Source organism: Schistocerca gregaria, chromosome 1 (genome assembly GCF_023897955.1).
Source record: "Schistocerca gregaria isolate iqSchGreg1 chromosome 1, iqSchGreg1.2, whole genome shotgun sequence".
Taxonomy (NCBI): domain Eukaryota; kingdom Metazoa; phylum Arthropoda; class Insecta; order Orthoptera; family Acrididae; genus Schistocerca; species Schistocerca gregaria.
Window position 1 is genome coordinate 1,061,185,372 of NC_064920.1, and position 22,681 is coordinate 1,061,208,052.

Consider the following 22,681-nt stretch of genomic DNA (forward strand, 5'->3'; position numbering starts at 1 on the left):
ATTTTCTCTGTTGCTTCAAAACGGAAGACGTATGTTCATAGATCCATGAATGCTGCTTAACTTAAAACAATTTCGTATTAAGACACCTGCTGCGTGTGTAACAAACGTACGATGTAATTCTCAGAATTCGTCCTGCCACCCATATTTGGAGTGATCGTAGACATGTGCACTCGTTGTTAGAGCTTCGCTGAATGAGAAAGAAAGTGCATGTGCGCTGTTGTATCCAGTAATCCTTGATGCCTGTCCAACTAGGCATTAGTTGGAGTCGCTCTAAGATCTACTGACAAAAACGGCTGAGTTGCGTACCTGATCCGAAGTTTCACATGCTAGATTGAGCCAGGTGGTGCAGTGGTGTATACACCAGGCAAGGATCCAGGAGTAACGTGCTCGAAATCTCGATACTGCCATCCAAGTTTGAAGTCCTCCTTGCTGTCCCTAGACACATTGCAACAAACTGTAGGTTAGTTCTTTCGAAAAGGACGTCGCTGATTCTCTTAAATAACCGTATCCACACTAGCGTTCACCAATTTCTTGTGTCCTGCCGGCCGTTGTGGCTGAGCGGTTCTAGGAACTTCAGTGCGGAACCGCGCTGCTGCCATGCTCGCAGGTTCGAACATGGATGTGTGTGATATTCTTAGGTTAGCTAGGTTTAAGTAGTTCTAAGTCTAGGGGACTGATGACATCAGCTGTCAAGTCCCATAGCGCTCAGAGCCATTTGAACCATCTTATGTCCTCGTCGTCGATTTGACTTTAAACTGCAGTCCTCCTCCGTCATTCACCAAATAATTGTGCAGGATTTTTTTTTTTTCCAATGAAGTGTGCCTGGCCTTCTGGACGCGGTTGAGGACTTAGTCGACCGTGACACGGACGTCGCGCTCCAGACCGACGCACACTGAGAGCTGAGGCCTCGACAGCTCACCGGCTGCGCTCGGCGTCCGTATCGGAAAGAGCCGGCTGGGGCTGGGGTTGGGGTTGGGTGTTTACATCGGCCGCACTTGATCGGGATCGGGTTGCTCGCGCCGCCCTCGCCGGGAAAGCGATACGGCTGTGCGCCGGCGCCGGGACGCCAAGCTGCACTGGGGCCCGCTGTGTTCCCCATCTGCCCCCCTCGTGCTCCAGGGTGGGGCAGGAGGCTCGGCTCTCACTGTGCAGCCGACGACGGGGGCCGTTCTAGGCGTGCAAGCCAGGTTTCGAGTCTGAATAACAATAATACACGAAGTTCCAGTATGCTGGAGTAATTTCAGTCAGCAACTTCTGTTAATCAGTAGAACGAAAAATCAGTCCAAGTTGCAAGTATTTTATTTTTCAGTCGATAACTGGTTTTGGGCCGACATCCATTTTCAAACCAGCATAGCAAAGTTGAAAGTTGACTTTGTTGACATCTTCGGAAGTGCCTTTCTCGACTTTGTTGGTTCGAAAATCGGTCTCGGCCCACACCTAGGCATGGAATGAAAAATAAAATAATAGCAACTTGAACTGGTTTTTCGTTGTGTTAACAACAGTATAGTTTGAAACTTCCTGGCAGATTAAAACTGTGTGCCCGACCGAGACTCGAACTCGGGACCTTTGCCTTTCGGGGGCAAGTGCTCTACCAACTGAGCTACCGAAGCACGACTCACGTCCGGTACTCAGAGGTAGGAGACGGATACTGGCAGAAGTAAAGCTGTGGGTACCGGACGTGAGTCGTGCTTCGGTAGCTCAGTTGGTAGAGCACTTGCCCGCGAAAGGCAAAGGTCCCGAGTTCGAGTCTCGGTCGGGCACACAGTTTTAATCTGCCAGGAAGTTTCATATCAGCGCACACTCCGCTGCAGAGTGAAAATCTCATTCTGGGAACAGTATAGTTTGTTGCCGTAGAAAACTCCTCTTTCTGGTACGGCAAAACCGATCGAATTGTACTGTTGAGCCACCAGCTGCACGGAATGTGAGCTCATGGCTGCACTAACGCTACCTGGAATTTGGATAGACATAAAAAATAACATTAAATGAACTTTCCGCCGGTGTTTGGCTGAACACAATTATAATAGACTGAATAATATAACGCTTTCCTAAGTGAACGTTTTACGTGTCGTCATTTTTGTATCTTCTGTATAAATAATATCTGTGGAAGTCACATGTCATTGTATCTGTGTTGGCGAGTCATTTTTCACCTTAAGATAGCTAAAGAAGCCGAAATCCGGTTCATAACAAAATAAATTTAATCTCATGATGTCCTGCAAAAAAGTCCTGCATTCCTGGCAGACTAAAACTTTGTGCCGGACCGAAACTCGAACTCGGGACCTTCGCCTTTCTCAGAAGAGGTTCTATGGAGTTTGGAAGGTAGGAGACGAGGTACTGGCAGAATTGAAGCTATGAGGACGGGTCGTTAGTCTTGGTTAGGTAGCTCAGTCGGTAGAGCACTTGCGCACACGCACACACATGCCCGAGGGAGGACTCGAACCTCCGCCAGGACCAGCCGCACAGTCCATGCCTGCAGCGCCTTAGACCGCTAGGCTAAGCCCGCGCGACTTAGAAAATATAATTTATTTGGTCTCACACCAACTTCCAGCTTCTCAGACTGTGTTAGATGACAACTCAGTGCCGCAAATACAGGTACAATGACTAGCGACTGACACATATAACTGCAGAAAAGATGAAAAATGATGACATGGAGAATGTTCACATCGGGAAATGTTATTTTCTTTTCATGCAGAATCGCCGGCCAGTGTGGCCGAAGGTTCTAGGCGCTTCAGTCTGGAACCGCGTGACCGCTACGGCCACAGGTTCTAATCCTGCCTCGGGCATGGATGTATGTGATGTCCTTAGATTAGTTAGGTTTAAGTAGTTCTAAGTTCTAGGGGACTGATGACCACAGATGTAAGTCCCATAGTGCTCAGAGCCATTTGAGCCATTTGAACGACCATGCAGAATCGATTACCCCGTCCGAACAGGCCTCGAAAAGCCCAACGGTATCGACCGACCGCCGTGTCGTCCTTCGACCATAGGCGTCACTACATGAGGACCGCTCTTTCGACTGTTGTCAGTTACCGTGACCGGAGCCGCTACTTTTCGGGCAAGCAGCTCCTCAATTGGCTTCATACGGGCTGAGTGTACCCCGCTTGCCCTCAGCGCTTGGCAGACGGTCACTCATCCGAGTTATAGCCAAGCCCGACAGCGCTTAACTCCGGTGGTCTGACGGGAAGTGGTTTTACCACTGCGGCAAGGCCGTTGGCAGGAATGATTACATTAGTTAAAAAAGGAAATAGTTTTCTGTGAAGATACGAGTACATTCAACAGTTGATAAAAAAATAATTTTGAATTTACAGTTTGTCTGTTACTTACAACTAAATCTTAATTTTAAAAAAAGAGAAAATGAAACAAAATATGATCATTTGAATACTAAGCTGGCATTCTGTATCATACGTTAGTTGATTTCCAGGGGCTCATCTTACTGCTTTTCCTTACAGAATGTAGAACTTCACATTCTGCGTCTTATGAGTCGTTAAAAGAAGATAGACAAAACGTGAATCTTTCCCAGTTCCTTTCGTTTTCACATAATCTGATGACTGACCAATAAACACTTTCTCACGTTGCTTGCATGTCATTCTATATACACCACCCTGTGCCAGTGATTGCAGTTTGTCTTTACTGCTGAATAAAAATTTTGGTATGCTGTTGGCATTAAAAATGCAGGAGTCGAGTTGCGAGACTTTAACTTTTCAGAGATTATCTGAAATATTGCAGTATACGGGATGATGGCCCACTTTTGTAACTACTTACTGGTTCCTGATGGCTTGCTTGCAGAGATTGTGTAATTTTATGCATTTTCTTTTTTCGTGCTACATTACCAACCAGGGTAGAACTGTAATCATTTCCTGAAGCGACATGTTGGAAACTGTGTTCTGTCTGAAAGGCAGATTCAGGTAATCCAACAATTACTGTGGTTGTGTGGGTGCTGGGAACCTGAAGGGATTACTCTGTTCGTAGCTATGTTTATTCCGTAAATGCTCAATAACTGTGTCTTTGCGCTGATACCTATATTACGGCGCGAGAAGTTCGTAGAAGAACCTCCCACTTCCAGTGTGAAGTGAATTTTCTTACGTTGGGAGCTCCAACCGTGTACAACTCTCGAGTGGGACAAAAGTCCATAAACACAGGACATCATTCACATATCTGAACCAAAACTTAGTTTTCTTGAAATTGTTCTTGAAAATATTTCCCCTCTATTAAATGAAGCTTCAATTACTAATAATAGATTGATATTGGAAATTAAAAATTATTTTTCATTAGTTGCTAAATGTATCTCGACGAAGGAATGTTTTTCTTTACTAGTTAATGTAATTATTGCCTCGTTACAAAAGAAATGAATAATTTCCTATGTGAACGGTCTACATATCATTATTTTTTATCTTTTTTGCAAATAAATGTAAATAACATCTGTGTAAGTCGCACGTCATTGTCTGTCTGCGACATTCAGTTGTCTTCTGAAGATGGCTAAGAACCCGAACATCGCGTCGTGACCAAATGAGTATAATTTTGCAGAACGTCAGAAAATGTTCCTATTTAGCAATAAAAAAACGTTTTTTCGATGCACTATATCGGACGGTGGCATTAATTTTATGACAATGCGTAGAAAAATACATTGACGTTTCCGATGCGTGTTTTGTTGTGAGTAGTAAATGATAAAAGTATGAAACCAACCTGTAACATGAATGGGACTATGAGCATATGCAAGTGTTTTGAATGTTTAAACTTATATTTACGGCACTGAAGTTGGCCACACAGTACGGCCGAAATCTAGGTACGGAGTAAATATTATATGCGGTTGACTGCTGTACCATTCACTGCTTGCTGTAAATGCAGTCGCCTACAACTGTTTCCCTATGCAATCAACCCCGACATGTGTTGTGATCATTGTCTGAATATGATTTAGATATGTCTGAAACAGAAAGAAAATCTTTACTTTCATAGTGTCCAAAACCTTTTAGTAGAAAAAATACAAAGACAGCTATAACATAAACGGTTTTTCGAAAGTGCCATTGCTTCTTTTATGTTTTTTACAAAAACATTTGTAGTTTGTCTTCTGTCGTTCAACCGATTTCGGTATTGCTTTAAAAACGTCCGCCTACAGTGAAAGTAATCTGCCGAAAGGACAGGTGTGCCGATCATTCTCAATTACGGGGACTTTGTAAAATTCTGAAAAATGTACGTAATAATCTTTCCAATTTTCAATGGATTCTTGCTTAGTCCTCCTACAGGAGCTCTCGGACAGATTGAAAGCTAGTTTCTATGAGAATCATTACTCTTTCAATATCGTGAAATACTTCGATGGTCACGCTATAATGGAACCACGTCTCCATTTATTTCTCTTGGACTTGCAGATTTGGATTGTGTCACAGTCGCGCCCTCTCAGCTAATGAAAAGTGATTTAAGAGATAGAAATTAATATGTAGATTCCCACAGCAAATGCATAGATTAATTTTTAAAAAAAATGTGAGTCGAGTACATAGAAGCCCTGACAACACATCCGTAGCATCTACACTGTACACGCATGAATGCGCGGTGTCTGTTCTTTCTTATATGTCCGAAAGAACGGACAACAGGCATTCACATCTATATAACTGATTCAGCTCGATGGATAAAAAATCCATCAGCTTCAGTGGGTATGCACAATTACGTTCGACCTCATTCGGGAATCTGAAAGTAGCTAGTATGGAGGACACGAACAGTGACGATGGGCAGGTGGCGTTCTGTGGGAATGTGGGTCGACCAAGAAGCGTGCAAAGACAGCCCGCCCACTTGCGTTGAACACCGTGTCCAGATGACGCGCAGCTGCCTAGTAAGCAAGTTCGAATCCCAGCCAGGTACACATTTTTACTCGTCGCTGCCGATTTTACATAAAGGTGGGAACGAACTGACATAAATAGTTAGTTCCCTTTCCTTCTTCCTTCCCTTTCCACCTTCAGTTTACATAACTGTACTTTCAGTTGTTTTTAGGACATCGATCTATATAATCCATCCATAATGTGGCATCGGACCCTTTTCCGGCAGTCAGACAGCTTATTACAGGACTTACCCCTGCCACTTGTCGGAAGGTCGCTAGCGGAGTCTACAGAATATGCAGTAGTAAGTTTCTAAGAATTTCACACCAGTGAGTGGCTGCCGTTGGCGGCCGTAGTACAGGCGTTGAGGCGGCGATCCACGGACAGCAACATCCCCTTAGTATGCCTCTGCTGCTGCCGCGTTTTGCATGGCGGACGTCTGTAGGGGATCCTCTAGAGTACAGGGAGTCCCCCACACTGGCTGCCAACTTGGTTCGCAGCTCGGCGCCCCAGCGCTTTTTGTGTCGTCAGCATGCGGAGTCACGTCTCGGTTGCAGGAGCTGCAGCCTATCGCTGAGTGCTATTCTGTTCTTTACTGTGCAGGGCCGTGGCGTCCTGTGTTGTGATGGTGACGCACCTTGTATTTGCAGCATAGCATACCGTAGCTAGCTTGCAGCGTCTGCCTTCCGTCTACAGGCAGCGATGGGTTCTACGCGGATTCCAGCGTCGTATTACATGCCCGCCCTCTCGTGCTTTATACAACCAGTCTGTTTGGATAACACACACACACACAGAGAGAGAGACCGAGAGAGAGAGAGAGAGAGAGAGAGAGAGAGAGAGAGAGAGAGAGAGAGGGGGGAGGAGGGGGGGGGGAACTGCCGGAAAAAGGTTAGTACACCTGTGTAGTAACCACAGCACAGATACGAGCGCCTGTGAACCCAGACGAAATGATGCAAACCGGTTATTAGCAGTGGGACTATGGGCTGCACACGTCCTGTCTGTCTTCGACTCACGTCACTGCGTCGGCGTGCACGGGTCGACAGGTGCCGCCAGAGGATCACTTGGAAGTAGAGAGCCTGTATACACAGTTTGTGGCCATAGGTGAAGTTACCCGTGATTGGTTGATTAGCTTTGGCAGAAAAATGGCGCCAAACGTCTATCGCGCTTCGAAAACTAATCAGTGTAAATTAACTGAAAGGGCACATAGAAATAACTGACGAGTTCTGGTATCTAGTACAGTTACGGGATGGACAATGAAAGAAATAAACAGAAAATAAAATTTGTTTGGGATGCTTTTGATAAACTACATGGCTTTATTTAAAACGGACAGCCGACAAGTGCATAAACGGGAGTTTACGAGTAGTTATGTATCAACGGTTTTTACATATGACAGTGAGAAACGGACATGTAATGCGAAAACCATCCAAAAAGCTGAAGGTTGTTAAGCGAGAAAGTGTAGAAATTGATGTTAGGAATTACTAGGAAAAACAGGAAACACTGTGAGATATAAAACGTGATTATGACCTTAATGAGGTGAGAGGGAAAGGTGGGATGCTCAAAGGGTGGTTCATAGTCCAATAAAGTTCTTCGCTGCATTCCGAGAAGTACGAAAAGACAGAAACGGCGACAATATGGAAAATGGTTAGCAAACATGGACGCACATCACTGAAGATCATAGTGCACGGAGAAGCGGAGAGGATGCTTTTATCCAGCAGTAGGCGTCAAATGGATGGTGATCAGAGAAGAGCGTGTCCCATTTGCTTTCAGTCCTGAAGACAACAATCAAGGGACACAGGAATTGTGAGAGAGGGGGTTGAGAAGCTGCCAGTGGGGTTGTTACACACGGAACATGCGTTATAGCATTCACAGTTCAAATTATGTAAGGGAAATAGCAAACAAATAGAAATAGCGCAGAGAAGATTTTTCTTTTTTGGCAACATCCCAAAAAGGTTATTGTCTTAAACATCAAAGCAATAACTTGCCTCCTCTTGCTCTGTCGGAATACGAAATACAAATAGAAGAAACACAACGGAGAAAATACCAGTGCGATCATACACTCCGTGTGCTGGATTGAGTATAAACCACGTATTTAAAAACAACTGCTTTAAATGTGTCTGTACGTAGCTGTTGCGCTATGTTTACGCTATGATCCTTGGGACGTTTCAGGGTCCCGGTACAAAATTCTCAAGGTGTCATCTACGTGTATATTCCACAAGCCACCTTATGGTGTGTGGCGAAGGATACTTTGTGTATCATCCCCCTCTCCCTTTCCCCTGTTTGTCAAAATTGCTGGCCTCCGTGTGGAATGGAGTCCATCCAATCTTATTTTTATGATCTTTTCGTGAGATAAATGTAGTGCTGTAATACAGTCTGTGATCTGGTATACCACGTGATTGTGTTATTGATTAAATGATACCGTATGAGCATTAAAGATGATTACGAGTCTGACAGAATAATAATTATGTCTATATTTAAGTCATCACTTATCCAGGGTGCCCGAGCGGTTCTAGGCGCTACAGTCTGGAACCGCGCGACCGCTACGACCGCAGGTTCGAATCCTGCCTCGGTCATGGATGTGTGTGATGTCCTTAGGTTAGTTAGGTTTAAGTAGTTCTAAGTACTAGGGGATTGATGACCTCATAAGTTGAGTCCCATAGTGCTCAGAGCCAATTCAACCATTTTTTAAGTCATCAGCATATTTAAGACCTTCTAGAATTGCTGTGACCTCTGTGAATACCGAGGGCTGCCAACTACTTCCGAGGTCCTTCAACAGTTGCGGACTCCTGTTCGGTGTGTGGTGTATCCGTTGGAATCTGTCGTGGGATTCTTGTACATTTTGACGTTGGTGCGGCAATTCAGAGGAGATAAGGGTAAGGAACAGAGGGTGTAGGGGGTGGAAGTCTCGTACGCGCCTCGAGCAAACGCAGTGGCCGCTGAAGTGTGAGGACCGCGAAAAAGCTGCGCAGTGCGGGGGCAGAGTCACTTCCGGTAGGCAGGCAGCGCGTCACTTCCGGAGTGCAGAGCTGCGACCTTGGGCGGATGAGTAATAAGGCGCCGCGGTGGCACTGCTGTGTGGGAGGATGAGGGCGGGTCAGGGAGGGACGGCCGGAAGTTTAAATGCCCGCAGCGGCGTCGCCGCCTCCGCCTCCCACACCAAGTCGGCACGCTGCCGCAGAGGCTTCCATGCGAGGATCCGTCTGCCGGGGTCGCTTACTGTGACGGGCAGCTGTGTTCTAACGTGGCCACCGGTGTGCGTTTCACGGTGTCATTTCGGCACGAATTTCCGTACTTGGGACTCCAAGGCTAATCTCTGTAGCTAAATGCTGAACGGAATGTGTATCCGAAGACCATTTTCAGTGCTTCTCCAAGTGTGTGTCGTCAATCTTTTGAAGCTGCGCGCTAAGATTTCGCTCCGTCTGCTAGCCTATTTTTCATCTCTGAGTAGCACCTAGACACTGCTTCCTTCATTATTTTTTTTTCTATTACAATGGTTCAAATGGCTCTGAGCACTATGGGACTTAACTGCTGAGATCATCAGTCCCCTAGAACTACTTAAACCTAACTAACCTAAGGACATAACACACATCCATGCCCGAGGCAGCATTCGAACCTGTGACCGTAGCGGTCGTGCTGTTCCAGACTGTAGCGCCTAGAACCGCTCGGCCACCCCCGACCGGCTCTATTACAATACCTTTCCCACTAGTACTATGGAAGGTATTCCCTAACCCTTTTTATTATCACTGTTTCTCTTCCACATACTCTTCCGATTCCACTTAAATGTCGGCATCCTTCTGTAAGATCACATCACAAATGTTTACAGTCTCTTCTTTTTCGGTTTCCCACAATTCATGATTAATTTCCATACAATAACTTGAAAGTATCATAGATAAAATTGTTCCAAAATAATTATTAAATAAACCTGCATCTGACTGCGTCTGCGAACTTGTTTCGTGCACTCCTCCATTTTCCAGTAATGAAACATGTATTTGACTCTGTAATCAAGTTTAAGAGAATAATGCCGTTGGTGCAATGGCATTAAGATGGCACTGAAAAATTAACTTTTGGCCCTGATGTTTACTTAATGAAATTATACATTGCCTTGAATAATGCCAGTTGTGCAATGGCACAAAATTAGTTATTTGAAATAACATTGCTCTGATAACTTCAGTTATACCAAAATCTATTTAAAACCATGAATTGCACCTATATATTGTATAGAGGCCTCATTCTCTTTACGTTTTTTCATTGGTGCGTAACTTTACTTTACTACTGATTTTCATACTCAATACAAGCAAAGGATGTGGATTGTGATTCAGGCTATTAGATTTAAACACAATGTTGATCTCAGTATATATATAGAGTTCGAAACGCTCACTGCGTCAAACCTTGGACATACGAAACCTAACTCTGAACATTATCTAACAAAACCCATTTTGAAATTATTATATAGCTTCTCCCATTAAATTGCTAAAGCTTGCTCAGTGTGCAACAAAAAAATAGATAAATAAAGAAAAATGCGTAGCGCGAATTCCACCCCGCTTCGTCCGGGCACCTAGCTGCGACTACCCAGTTTTTTACTGCGCGCGCCCGGCTCTCTCAACCATCAAAGACCCTCCTACTCAGATATACTCATTCCACCTTGCGGTTGGCAACTATCGACTTTATTTTCTGGATCTACCCTGATCTGACCTTAGCACATACCTTTCAAGCGTACTCCAATCCAGCATTAACAGAAATATCTTCATCAAACTGAGGTTTATGTTTCACACAAACAGAATTCCTTTAGCGAGGAATGCCCTCTTTTCATTTTCTAGTCTACTCTTTATGTCGTCCTTGTTCCGTCCGTCCTGAGGTAACCAAATTCTTTAACTTCGTCTGCTTTGTGATGATGCATTTTGTTGTTAATTTACGCTAATCTAATTTGTGCTACTTACCACTTTCGTCCTCCTTCGGTTTACTCTCAATCCATTTCCTATGCTCATAAGTCTGTTCATTCTGCTGACCAGCTCCTGCAATTGTTCGTCAATTTCACTGAGAATAGCGTCACCGTCCCTGGCAAGGCGCATACACCAGTTGCCGTCAGATCACGGGTGTTCAGCACCGTCGGGCGTGGCCATTACTTGAGTGGATGACCGATCGGATACGCACCGTGCTGTTGACAAATTTTCCCTTCACTTTTACGGCAGACAGGACACCCCGAGGGGCCCGTTTGAATCCCAGTCTCTGCGCCATTGTCCTGAATTAAATTCCAAACTTGTCCACAGCGTCTTATGAAGCGAGAGCACACGACACTGTTGTCGATGAGTGCGTCGGACTGGGATGCGAAACTCCGTGGGACCCCTTAGTGATCTTCGAGAGGGCCCGGCTATGTGCCGGCGCTTGGGTCAACCGTACAGCCTTTCCAATTAGTCGGTTGAACCTGCCCTTCGGCATCTCCCAGTCATCCATCCCATACGACTTCACTTTCTTATTGACAGTAACAATGTCATAACCGAATCCTATCACTGTAAACCACTGCTGAACCCGTTTATTTCCTCGATGGCGTGTTCGCTCTACGGCTTGAACAGTGGAGGACATGTTAATAAACATCTGCTGTAATCATTATAATTTTTGTGTTTATCACAAAACATTACGGTGACGTGGCCTGCATAATGGCTATATAACGTTGGCCTACCTTGAAACACGTGGTACTAACCTGAAAATATAAAGTGAGACCCGTTACTGCTTATCGTGTCTTTTATAGCAAATTCTTAAACATCTCCATGTGCTGCTACCTCTGTTCTCTTGTGTGACCGAGGATACTATCACGGTGGACGGTGCATTAAAAAAAAAGGCTGACAGCCCCGCTCCGTACACGCTTCTAACTTGTCTTGGTGGTCATAACGAGATGTAAGTCCGGGAAGTAATATGCTCGTTGATTAATATTGGAACCTAAGCTCTCAAATTACTGAGAGTATGGAATCTAGGGAACTCTGAATACCCTCTTGTCTGCTCCATTGATATCTCCCTATCCTGCTCCTACACCAGCCTCCACGACGAATATTTATTGCTATGCGTATACTTATATCTCAAAGCGTTATTCCCTTCCGCTGTCATGCCCGTCTAGGATAATTTGTTCTTCAGTGACAAACTGCCTAACTCAAGTTTTTCCTTTCGTTCTGTGGATGATTCGACACAAGACCAGCCAAATCACAGGTTCAGGAAATCTTGTCCTTTTCAGTCTGATCTCCTCTAATAGTGTTCTCGATCTCCGGTAGAGTTTCTTGCCCTCACGTTCCCTTTCTTACACGTCAAATATCTTCCCAAAGATATTTTCTTTTTAGTTGTTCTGCTCCATTTAGTTTTCCAATTTCTATTTCGGCAACAAATAGCACTACGCTCACTACTTGTTTGTAGTGTTTTATTTGCAGTTCCTTCCACCATTAACTACTCTGGTTATAAATCATGCCCTTCTTCTTCCTCTGGTTCTTCACACTCTTCCCTACGCTACTCTTGTTTATGCTGGGCTGTGGTCTTAATATCCAATACCATTTGTTTTAAACCTTAATCTATCATCAGATCATAAACCCTCAGAATGTTTGCCCCTCACTGATCACATCTGCTGGTTAGTCACAGCTCCCTCACCTGACCGCTACGTTTCGTTAACCGTTGGCTATGCATTCAGTTCGGAGCGCCTCGTCCTGTAGACTCGGCAACACTTAATTTCTGCTTTTCTTCATTCCATAATCACGTCTCTTCACGCGAGAAGTATTGCTATATCAATACATGATTGTTGAGGTTATTTTAACAAACCATAAGTGTGCTAATTGTACGTTTACATTTACATTCTGAAAACCACTGTGAAGTGCAATCGAGCGAGGTGGCGCAGTGGTTAGCACACTGGACTCGCATTCTGGAGGACGACGGTTCAATCCCGCGTCCGACCATCCTGATTTAGGTTTTCCGTGATTTCCCTAAATCGCTCCAGGCAAATGCCGGGATGGTTCATCTGAAAGGGCACGGCCGACTTCCTTCCCCGTTCTTCTCTGATCCGACGAGACCGATGACCTCGCAGTTCGGTCTCTTCCCACAAACCAAACCAACACAACTGTGAAGTGCATGCCAGCGAGTACTTGCATTTTACTACGTATTAGGGCATTTCTCCATATATTTCGGGTATACAGTGCGCTCCGTAATTCTCAGGTCGCCTTTGCGATCTGTACGGGAGCAATACGTTCTGCTGATGACCTGTGTAAATAAGATAAACAAGACTGGCATAGAGTGTGAAGAACAATCATCAAATAAGCTTCCCGACGTCGTCAGAGTTTCCCGACGTCGTCAGAGTTTCCCGACGTCGTCAGAGTTTCCCGACGTCGTCAGAGTTTCCCGACGTCGTCAGAGTTTCCCGACGTCGTCAGAGTTTCCCGACGTCGTCAGAGTTTCCCGACGTCGTCAGAGTTTCCCGACGTCGTCAGAGTTTCCCGACGTCGTCAGAGTTTCCCGACGTCGTCAGAGTTTCCCGACGTCGTCAGAGTTTCCCGACGTCGTCAGAGTTTCCCGACGTCGTCAGAGTTTCCCGACGTCGTCAGAGTTTCCCTCCACTGTCAGCATTTAAAATGAATTTTGGAATTTTTTGCGCCCCGTCAAGTGTGAATCGGCGTTACGCGTGTAACGTGCGGCGTCCGACCGCACTCCGCAGCAGCAGCGGGCAGTCCGGAGAACCAAGGCCGTGAGCGGCGCTGGCCGGCCGGTCCACATTCCTGCGCAATCGCTGAGGCACGCCGGACCACAGCCGGAGTACTGCCCGCACGTGTCCGCGCTGCGACCAATCCAATCCAAACCAAACCAAACCCTGCACTCTCACTCCGCTGTTTGTACACAGTGTGAAAAACTCTCCAAGATTTTGAGACGCGTCGGTAGTCAATAAAACGAGGGAAAAAGCTCAGGAAACCTGGTTCTGGAAACGTAAACTTTCTGAGGTACGAAGACGTTTTAATGCAAGGCTTAGTCGCAGAGATTTCATTTTCATCCTGAAAAGATAAAGTTACGTGATTAATTTTTCGTTTGCCCGCAGGTACATGTCTGAAGTCGTTTTGTTTTGGCTCCTCTAGCGGCGTGCTGCGTTACTGTAGAGCGGTGATGTTAATGTGTTCCAGGACTACAGACGTGCACGTTCAAACGAACAAAAAAAAATTAAAAAAAAAATCGTAACTTAAGTTTTTCGAGGTGAAAATTAAAACTTTGATTACTCCCTCGTATCGTGGCGGCTTATTCCTTACACGATGGACTACATTTTCGTGTTGTTGAGTATATATTTGTTGCTCCCTTTCGTTGCAAATTTGCGCTAGGAGCTTACGACTCTGCAACAGAAATTGCGGGAGTTATTTTGGCAGCGGTTGAGGAAATGGAAGTGGCCTGTCGCAGTATGATTTTTGGGCTTCAGTAGTCGCACTCTCGTGGTAGACAACTCATTACGCTTCCTCCTATCCTGATTTAGGTTTTCCGTTATTTCCCTAAATCTCTGAAGACAAACGCCGTACCGACCGTTTTAGCCGATCGGTTCTAGGCGCTTCAGTCTGGAACCGCGCTGCTGCTACGGTCGGAGGTTTGAACCCTGCTTCCGGCATTGATGTGTGTGATGTTCTTAGGTTAGTTGGGTTTAAGTAGTTCTAGGGGACTGATGACCTCAGATGTTAAGTCCCATAGTGCTCAGAGCTATTTTCGAACAAACTCCGTGATGTTTTCTCCGAAAGGAAATGGCCGATCTTCTTCCGCATTCTTGCCAGATAACAATCAGAGCTTGTGCTCCGTCCCTACTGACCGCACTGACAATGAGTCGTTAGATCCTGCTCTTCCTCCCATTCGTCTTTTGTGGATTTCTTTTTCTTGATTCGATGAGTGCTTCTAGCTCTCGTAATATTATAGACACTTTATTAACATGCCGTATAAATGACTCGCCATCATATACATTCGAAGTCGGATTTCCCGACCCCATCATAATAGTTATTATTATTCGTAAACTTCTTTTTTTTTACGACTCGTTTCTTGTTAATGGGGCTCTGAATAATTATTGTATAAAAAATTTGCAAGTTACAGTAAGCAGTTATTCCTGCAGTGTTCATGTCTCTCTCTTTCTCTCTCTCTCTCTCTCTCTCTCACACACACACACACACACACACACACACACACACACACACTGCTACGCAACCAAGTTAGGACTGTCTTTTCAGGATATTAGAGAGCGATTGAGTGGCTCTGAAGGCCTATATCTGTCAATTTATTGGTTTTACTGGCATGAGCTTTTAATAAGATTGTTTTCAGACTAGCTGACTGTAACTTACAAGTTATGAGAGATACACTTTTGTCCACGGGCCTCAGCAATCGAACTGCGTGTTCCTTACGGCATCGTTGATAGTTGCCATTATTATGTTGCGCAGTTGGCGTTATATTATTTGAAGGTTCAGTGGGCTTAGTCAATAAACATTCTGTCTGAGCTAGGGTGTTTTTAAGGGACGTTTTAGTACCAGAGTTAAGTTTATGTGTACTTTTTGTGTTCCTGTTGTTGTGTAAATTGTTGCGGGTTTGTGTATTTCTGGAGTATTTATAGTTTGCGTGGAATAGGTCAGAATCAAGTGATGAGTTGGTGTGGTGAGTTTCCAAAGGATGTTTAGAATGACTGGATGAGTGAGGTGATGGTGGACATGGTCGTATCGTGGTGGATGACTGTTGGAGACGAACCAAGGCGCGGCGGTAATGATCCTGCGAGGCTTGTTCTGTGGCATCAGGGTCTTTTTAAATGCGTATCTATTGCCATCCTCGAGACTTCAGAGCCTCATAGCAATGAGAAGGACCACCATCTTCCACATGAGTAATTTTGCATCGGTGGACAGTCGGTAATCTTTTAGCAATGGGTAAATATTATACATACTACCCGAACCTTGATTATACACATCCTTCATGTGGGAGTCCCACGGTAGTTCTGAGTCAAATTTTAGGCCGAAATATTTGACGCTGTTACACCGGGGGAGGTCCCGACCCTCAGTGGAGATGTGTCGGTTGAGCAGTCTCCTCCTGGTTGTAACATGAGTGCATTACACTGGGCAGAATTTACTTTCATTTTCAAAATGTTTCACCATTGTGTTACCTCCCATAGATGCCTCTGGATGTGAAAAAAGGTTTGATGGATGGAGTAAATTTCATTGTCAACCGCTTTAGGTTGTCATTTGCTTATATAATGTAAAGGATAAGCCCCAATACCGAGCTTTGAGGAACTCCTTCTTCAATTTCTTAAGACTGCTCTTACATCTATCTAACCTTACAAAGTATTTCCAACTATCCAAGAACGAAGCCAGGATTTTGACGACATGTACAGGACACTCGTATTGTTGGAGCTTTTACAAGAGGCCGTCACGTCAGATACGATCGAAGGCTTTTTTTTTATGTAGTGGAAGACGCCCATGCTGTGCGCGACTGCCTTTGCCTTACATATTTTCTCAACTCCACGAGTGGCTTGGGGATATGGTGCCATGCACCGCACGAAAACCACACTGTTCGGAAATGGTGATACTTTGGTCAGTAAGGAAGCCTGGAGTGATTTAAGGACTAAGCGTTGTAGGATTTTACTTTGGAAACTTAGGAGTAAAATAGAGCGGTAGTTTTGTGGGAAGAGGGGTTTGTAGTTAGGTTTGAGAATGACAGTAACTTCGGCTATTTTCCAGGAAGATGAGCGTGGTGATCGTACACAACATCGCCTCCCTTACTGCGCTAGGTGCTTCCGTATAACACAGTACTATTCGAATATTGTTATGAATTAACATAAACAAACATCGTGGATTTCTACCAGCGACAGAGAGAACACCCAATACATACATAAACTCCCACAGTACTTGAAAATGGGAATAAATTTCCGAAATGCGTCTTACTGTGCATGGAAGAAGAAGAAGAAGAAGAAGAAGAAGAAAAGAAAAACTAAGAACTTAACCTGTGTAATGTTTTAGTGTTTAAATCATATTGACACAATTGCAGGTTTTCAAAACATAACATTGATGACGGGTGAAATTAAACCACAATTAACCTCTAATTTTCGTATTAGACATTTAGCAAGAATCTCTCTCTCTCTCCCTCCCTCCCTCCCTCTGGAAGATGAAGTGTGTGCTGCAGCAGAGCAGTGGAGAGCTGCGCCCTTGTCCCCTGGAGAGGAGACGAGAGGCGGAAGTAATGCGACTCGGTGCTGTGGTGGGGCCATTACTGTGGAGCGTGACGGGGTGGGGAGGGGAATCCCCCAGGCGGCGCTGCTAACGAGCAGCGCGCTGATTGGCGGTGGCTGCCCTGCCAGGCACAAAGGGCGCCGATCGACCCGACAACCCACCTGCGCCCGTCTCAGCCCCTCTGTAAAAGCCTGTGTAACAATGCGGCGTGCCGACGCTGCCAGCAAGTTTCCTGTGCTCCTTACAGCCGCGCAGTATCTCAAACGTTACATGTTTTATTTTTATGAATGCTTAGTGTCTTTTCTCTCGGAAACCGCAGCTTAGATACATATTATATAAACTGAAGGTGAAAAGGGGGGTGGGGTGGGGGGGAGGGGGGAGAGGAGAAAGGAAAAGAACTATTGATGTCAGCTGCATGGGGACTTCATACGGAATCAGTGGCGACAAGTGAAAATATATGACGGACCAGGATTCGAACCCGGTATCTTTTGCTTACTTGGCAGTTGCGTTAGTATGTGCACACTCACACACACACACACACACACTCACTCACTCACTCTCGTGTGAAACGTTTCCAGTAGAACATAGGACAACCTGACATGGGCATATACCGAGATCTCTTGTACTTTGTATATAAATGGCTATTGCAAATTATGTATGTTTGTCTCGGAGGTTGTATACATTTACTGACTTGGAAAAGATCTTGACACAAAAATGGCTTTCGGCACTATGGGACTTAACACCTGAGGTAATCACTCGCCTAGAACTTAGAACTACTTAAAACTAACTAACCTAAGGTCATCTCACACATCCATGCACGAGGCAGGATTGGAACGTGCTACCGTAGCAGCCGCGCGGTTCCGATCTTAAGACAATACATCACTTAGTTAAAAACTAGTTTTCTAGAGATACTACCAAAATACTAGCGCCTCAAAAAAGCCAGGAGGCAATTTACCTTTTTTCATATGTTCTGTAATTGAATAGAATATGTAATTAAATACAGTGTGCATTTCACAACATTAAATCGTTAATCTGTTACAAAGATACAGGTTCTACTTGTAAAAGTAATTTCCTACTGAAGTACAAGCAGCATCGTTCTATTATTAATTTCTTAATGTTCTGTGACGGGAGGTATGAATGAGTTTACCTCTGTTCTCGCTACGCGAACGGAGGAAGGAAAAGAGCGACGCAGAACTTTTTCTCGGCTGGCTTTGTAGCGTGTTTAAAGTTAGCTTTTTAATAGCCTCGCAAAATGTGGCGATTAAGGAAAGCATGTTTCTCATTTTCGATGAGAGGGCTGAGTTATACAGCTGCAGAAAAGTTCCTCCTCGTCTGCTTAAATTGGGGCAATTACGAAGTTAATCTCGATGGAGCGCTATTGAAGCTTCCACGACCTACAGAAGAGCAGGCAACTTAAATTGGTTAACGGTAGTTTCTCAGTCCTTTCGCCCTGTAGCACTCAATTCCAGCTCGTTAACCTACGAGACTGTCAGCTGTAACACTACTTGTCCAAAAGTTATCTTTGTTTTTTTTCTTTGCTCTTTTCGTCGATTACTTGTTTTCACGTTATTAAATAAACATGTTTTCGGTTTATTAAGAATTTAGATTACCTGACTGAAATATAAACTTGAGATGGCTGTAAAAAAGTTATACTCCAGAAGTCAGTTATGGACAGTGTGAGGGCTCAGTACCGGCAGCTTTCACAGTTTAATGTAGTGCGGACACTGGAACACTGCAATAATTTTATTGCATTCCCAGTGTTTTATGAATTGGGAGCAAAGAGTTGAGGTCTCGGATTAAAGGGGTATACGGTTCAAAACGTACGTCGAGAAGCATAAAACTAAAAAAAATTGTCGAAAGTTGGAATAAAAGCAATGATAATTACAGTACCTTGTCAATGGCATGAACAGTCTGATGAGCAGGGAATGTGAACTGAGAGTAAGCCAAAGATAGGCGAAAGTATTGAGGAGCAGTAGAAATGAGATTAGCGTTAATTTTAATATAAGAAATACGTATTAAGTCAGGTAGCACAAATTAATCTATTTTTAAAGCAAAATACCACACGCCGAAATAAGAAGAATACAATAAATATTAGCACAAGGAAAGAGGGTATTCCATGTTAAAAAAAAGTCTTATTAATATAATAAATAAGCTTTAATTTGAGAAAGAAATTTGTGAGAATGTACACACTAAGACAAAAGAAACTAAGCACGACGAAGGAATTATCCGAATGGGACGGAAATCGATGGTTGTAACGTACGTGTGCACACTAACAAATGATTAAAGTTTCAGAAAAACTGGATGATTTATTCAAGGGAAAGAGCTTGAAAGTGAGCAAGTAAATAACACGTTGGTGAACATCTGGCTGTTGCGCAAGCAGGTTTTCGTCTTTCCATTGATTGACAGAGATTTGTTCGATGTCCTCCTGAATGATATCGTACAAAATTTCCCAATTTTCGCGGTAGATCGTCAAAATCCCGAGCTGGTTGGAGAGCGTTGGCCATAATGCTCCAAACGCTAGCAATTGTGGAGACACCCGGCGACCTTGCTGGCCGAAGTAGTGTTCTGAAAGCACGGCGACAGGCATTGGAAAATCTCCCCGTGTGCGAGCGGGCATTGTCTTGTTAAAACGTACGCCCAGGATGGCTTACTTTTTTAAAAAACCTCTCTTTTTTTAGGATCACATTGAGAAGCAAATCTCAAAGGTCACGGTACGTGTCAGTACATGAAATTACAACATAAAAGTTAAAACAGATAAAAATAAAATGTTGTTGAATCCAACAGAGCACTTGCCCGTGAAAGGCAAAGGTCCCGAGTTCGAGTCTCGGTCCGGCACACAGTTTTAATCTGCCAGGAAGTTTTAACCCAATAAAAGTCATAAGTTTAAGCAAACGCAATCAACATTAAAACTTAAGAATCAGCATAATTTTTCAAGGAAATCTTCAACAGAATAGAAGGAGTAACAGATCTTACTCTCCTGCTCCTCTATCAACTTATCTCTACTACAGATTCTGCATTCCCAGGAGAGGATCTCGCTAGAATGCCCCCTGGCTTCCCCACAGCATTTCCCCCATTAAAAATAATTTGAACAAATCCCACACGCTAATCCACTACTGACAGTGATACGACAGAGCTCACACTTCTCACTCATATTAAAATTTTACCGTTGCTGAAAAAAAGTATACGTCTACGTTACCTAAGTTCAGTTACACCAGTAGAACTATTTATAGAGCTAACAATAGCGGTCTCCAAATTCTCTCTCTACTAAGAAAGCAACAACTTTTATTAAAACTACTAAACCACAGCTGAAAGCAGTACCAACAAAACTTCACAAAATGTTTTAGCTAAAACTAAAAATTCAAGCCACTGGAACACTCAACAAAGTTAAAACAACGGATGAAAATTTTACTGAAGTATTTCACTAGAAACAATAAGGAACGTCAGCTGAAAGCTAAAGCACGAAATTTACTAAAAGACTTCAACGCAGGTTTTTTTTTTCTCTCTAAACGCTGCAGTTTGTTGATAGCGCCGATTACGTCAGCATTTTCCGTCACACGTGGCCTCACGACGGTAAGACCCATCTTGTCATTTAGATTTTTGTTCACCTTTTTCAGCAACTGTTTTTGAAGAATGCCGTTGTGAAGAAATAGCGCACTAGTTGAGTTAAAAATGTTTTTTAAGGAACTTTTGTGATATTTCTTAGCATCGGAAATCTTGTTATTTTATTCACAGCGCCATCCGATAGTGCAATCGGACTTGTTGTTTTGTGTCGCATATACTTGCTTCACACAGTCAAAGAAAAGACTGGACATGATGGTAGCTCAAAGAGTAGTATCAATCCTTCACATAGCGAAAGTAAAACTACATTCTACTACAATTTCAAAAGAATAACTTCAAATATTTGCTGAAAATTGTGAAAAACATAACATAAAATAAAAATATCGTTCTCGATATTGTCATTTTGATATGGATTTGTCTTGGAAAAATATCGCCTCTTCATATCGATGTCCTTTGGAAAAAATATCGATCTTGGCAAACTGGATTCAGCACTGTGTAAATCTATAATCGCTCACAGCTCACGTAAAAGTCCTTCACGAAACGTGCCACACATTTTTGAAATTTATGGGCTTTGTAAAGCACACACCTGTTACTGTTGTTATCTTTCTATGAATTAACTAAATTGCAGGTGAAATTGTAGTTGGTGAAATGAAGAGAAGTTAGCTCAAGCTGGATTCTGTTCGGTAATCAAAATGTTTGTTTGAGCTTTAACGACAGTGTGATCCACATGGTTGATTTTCCAGAGTTGTCCACGAACGCGAATGTTGAAAACGTCTCTAAGTCCATTAATTCCTGCAGAAATAGTAAGAGTCCTTAAAAGTTTCGCCCGAAAAATTTCAAACGGTTATATCGCGACTGGCACGCCACCACATCACTCTTCTTTACTTACAGATTTCACAAAGTCAGCTGACCGTAGCCAACCTGGGCGCTACTCTTCAATGGGCTGGATTTTTTGTTCCAAAAACCACCAAAATTACATGTGCAGTTCTTATTACTATAGAGACGTACACGGGTAAACACTTGACACTATTCGGACTACCACACTCTTTACTTTGAGGTGGTGAAAATGGCAGTTTGATTGTTTTTTTTTCGGTAAATTTAACATAATGCCTCTTGTTTGCGTGGGAACATATCGCTACGTCAGATATTACATATTGAGCCATGGGGCCATTGAGTTATTAGACTGTTCTGTCTGGCGCCACTGGCTCAGGCGCAGTATCTACTATCCCGCTTGCGGCCCCATTCCCAATATCTATGAGGAAGAGTTGGTAGCTGTCCTCGGAATGTCTTTGCTTACACACACACATATATATATATATATATATATATATATATATATATATATATATATATATATATATAAAGAGCTCACTGGCGCGAGAATGAAGCACGAAGTTTGGGGATTGGTGGTAGATTCGCGACGAGAGGTGGTTACGAGATCCGAGTGGCCGATGCCACGGACTGCCCAACGATGGCCTGCACAGAGTGAAGACACCGGAGTACTTCACAGGGGTCAGCGTCGACCACAAACAGCAGGCCGACATCCCGTCGGCTGGTCGGCAACATTCGTGTCGGACGACCGCTCGTGGCCTGGCTGCCCCCCTCTACCTGGCTCTCATCGGCACCACTCAGTAACCGCTGCGACGCACCGTGGATCCATGGATCTGCTTGCTGACAAAGTACAGTAACATTCTTCAACCCTCATAGTGATTTGTGTCACTGTCTACCTGCCCTGCTTATTATTTTCTGGCGTACCCGATCCTCAGAGTTTTACTCGGTCGGCTCTTTGGTCGTAAATATAGGCTGTAGTATTGTACTAAGACACTAGTTGTCGTTTGAAAATTTGTCCCGCTATTAAATTGCCTTTCCTTTCTGGTTTGTACCCGATCATTAATGCCGGCCGCGGTGGTCTAGCGGTTCTAGGCGCGTAGTCCGGAACCACGCGACTGCTACGGTCGCAGGTTCGAATCCTGCCTCGGGCACGGATGTGTGTGATGTCCTTAGGTTAGTTAGGTTTAAGTAGTTGTAAGTTGTAGGAGACTGATGATCACAGATGTTAAGTCCCATAGTGCTCAGAGCCATTTGAATCATTTTGAACCGTTCATTAATGTTCTAATGAATCAGCTCTCGGTCGTAAAT

At 44.0% G+C, this 22,681-nt stretch overlaps 1 protein-coding gene and 1 non-coding gene across 2 annotated transcripts in view; one reads left to right on the forward strand and one right to left on the reverse strand.

The window, feature by feature from the left end:
• Window positions 1-22,681, forward strand: part of LOC126281296 (rap guanine nucleotide exchange factor 6-like) — a 758,425-nt gene that overhangs the window by 535,799 nt on the left and 199,945 nt on the right. The window lies entirely within an intron of this gene.
• Trnas-cga (transfer RNA serine (anticodon CGA)) lies at window positions 1,537-1,611 on the reverse strand. The gene has a single exon. It is a non-coding gene; the product is annotated as a tRNA-Ser (tRNA).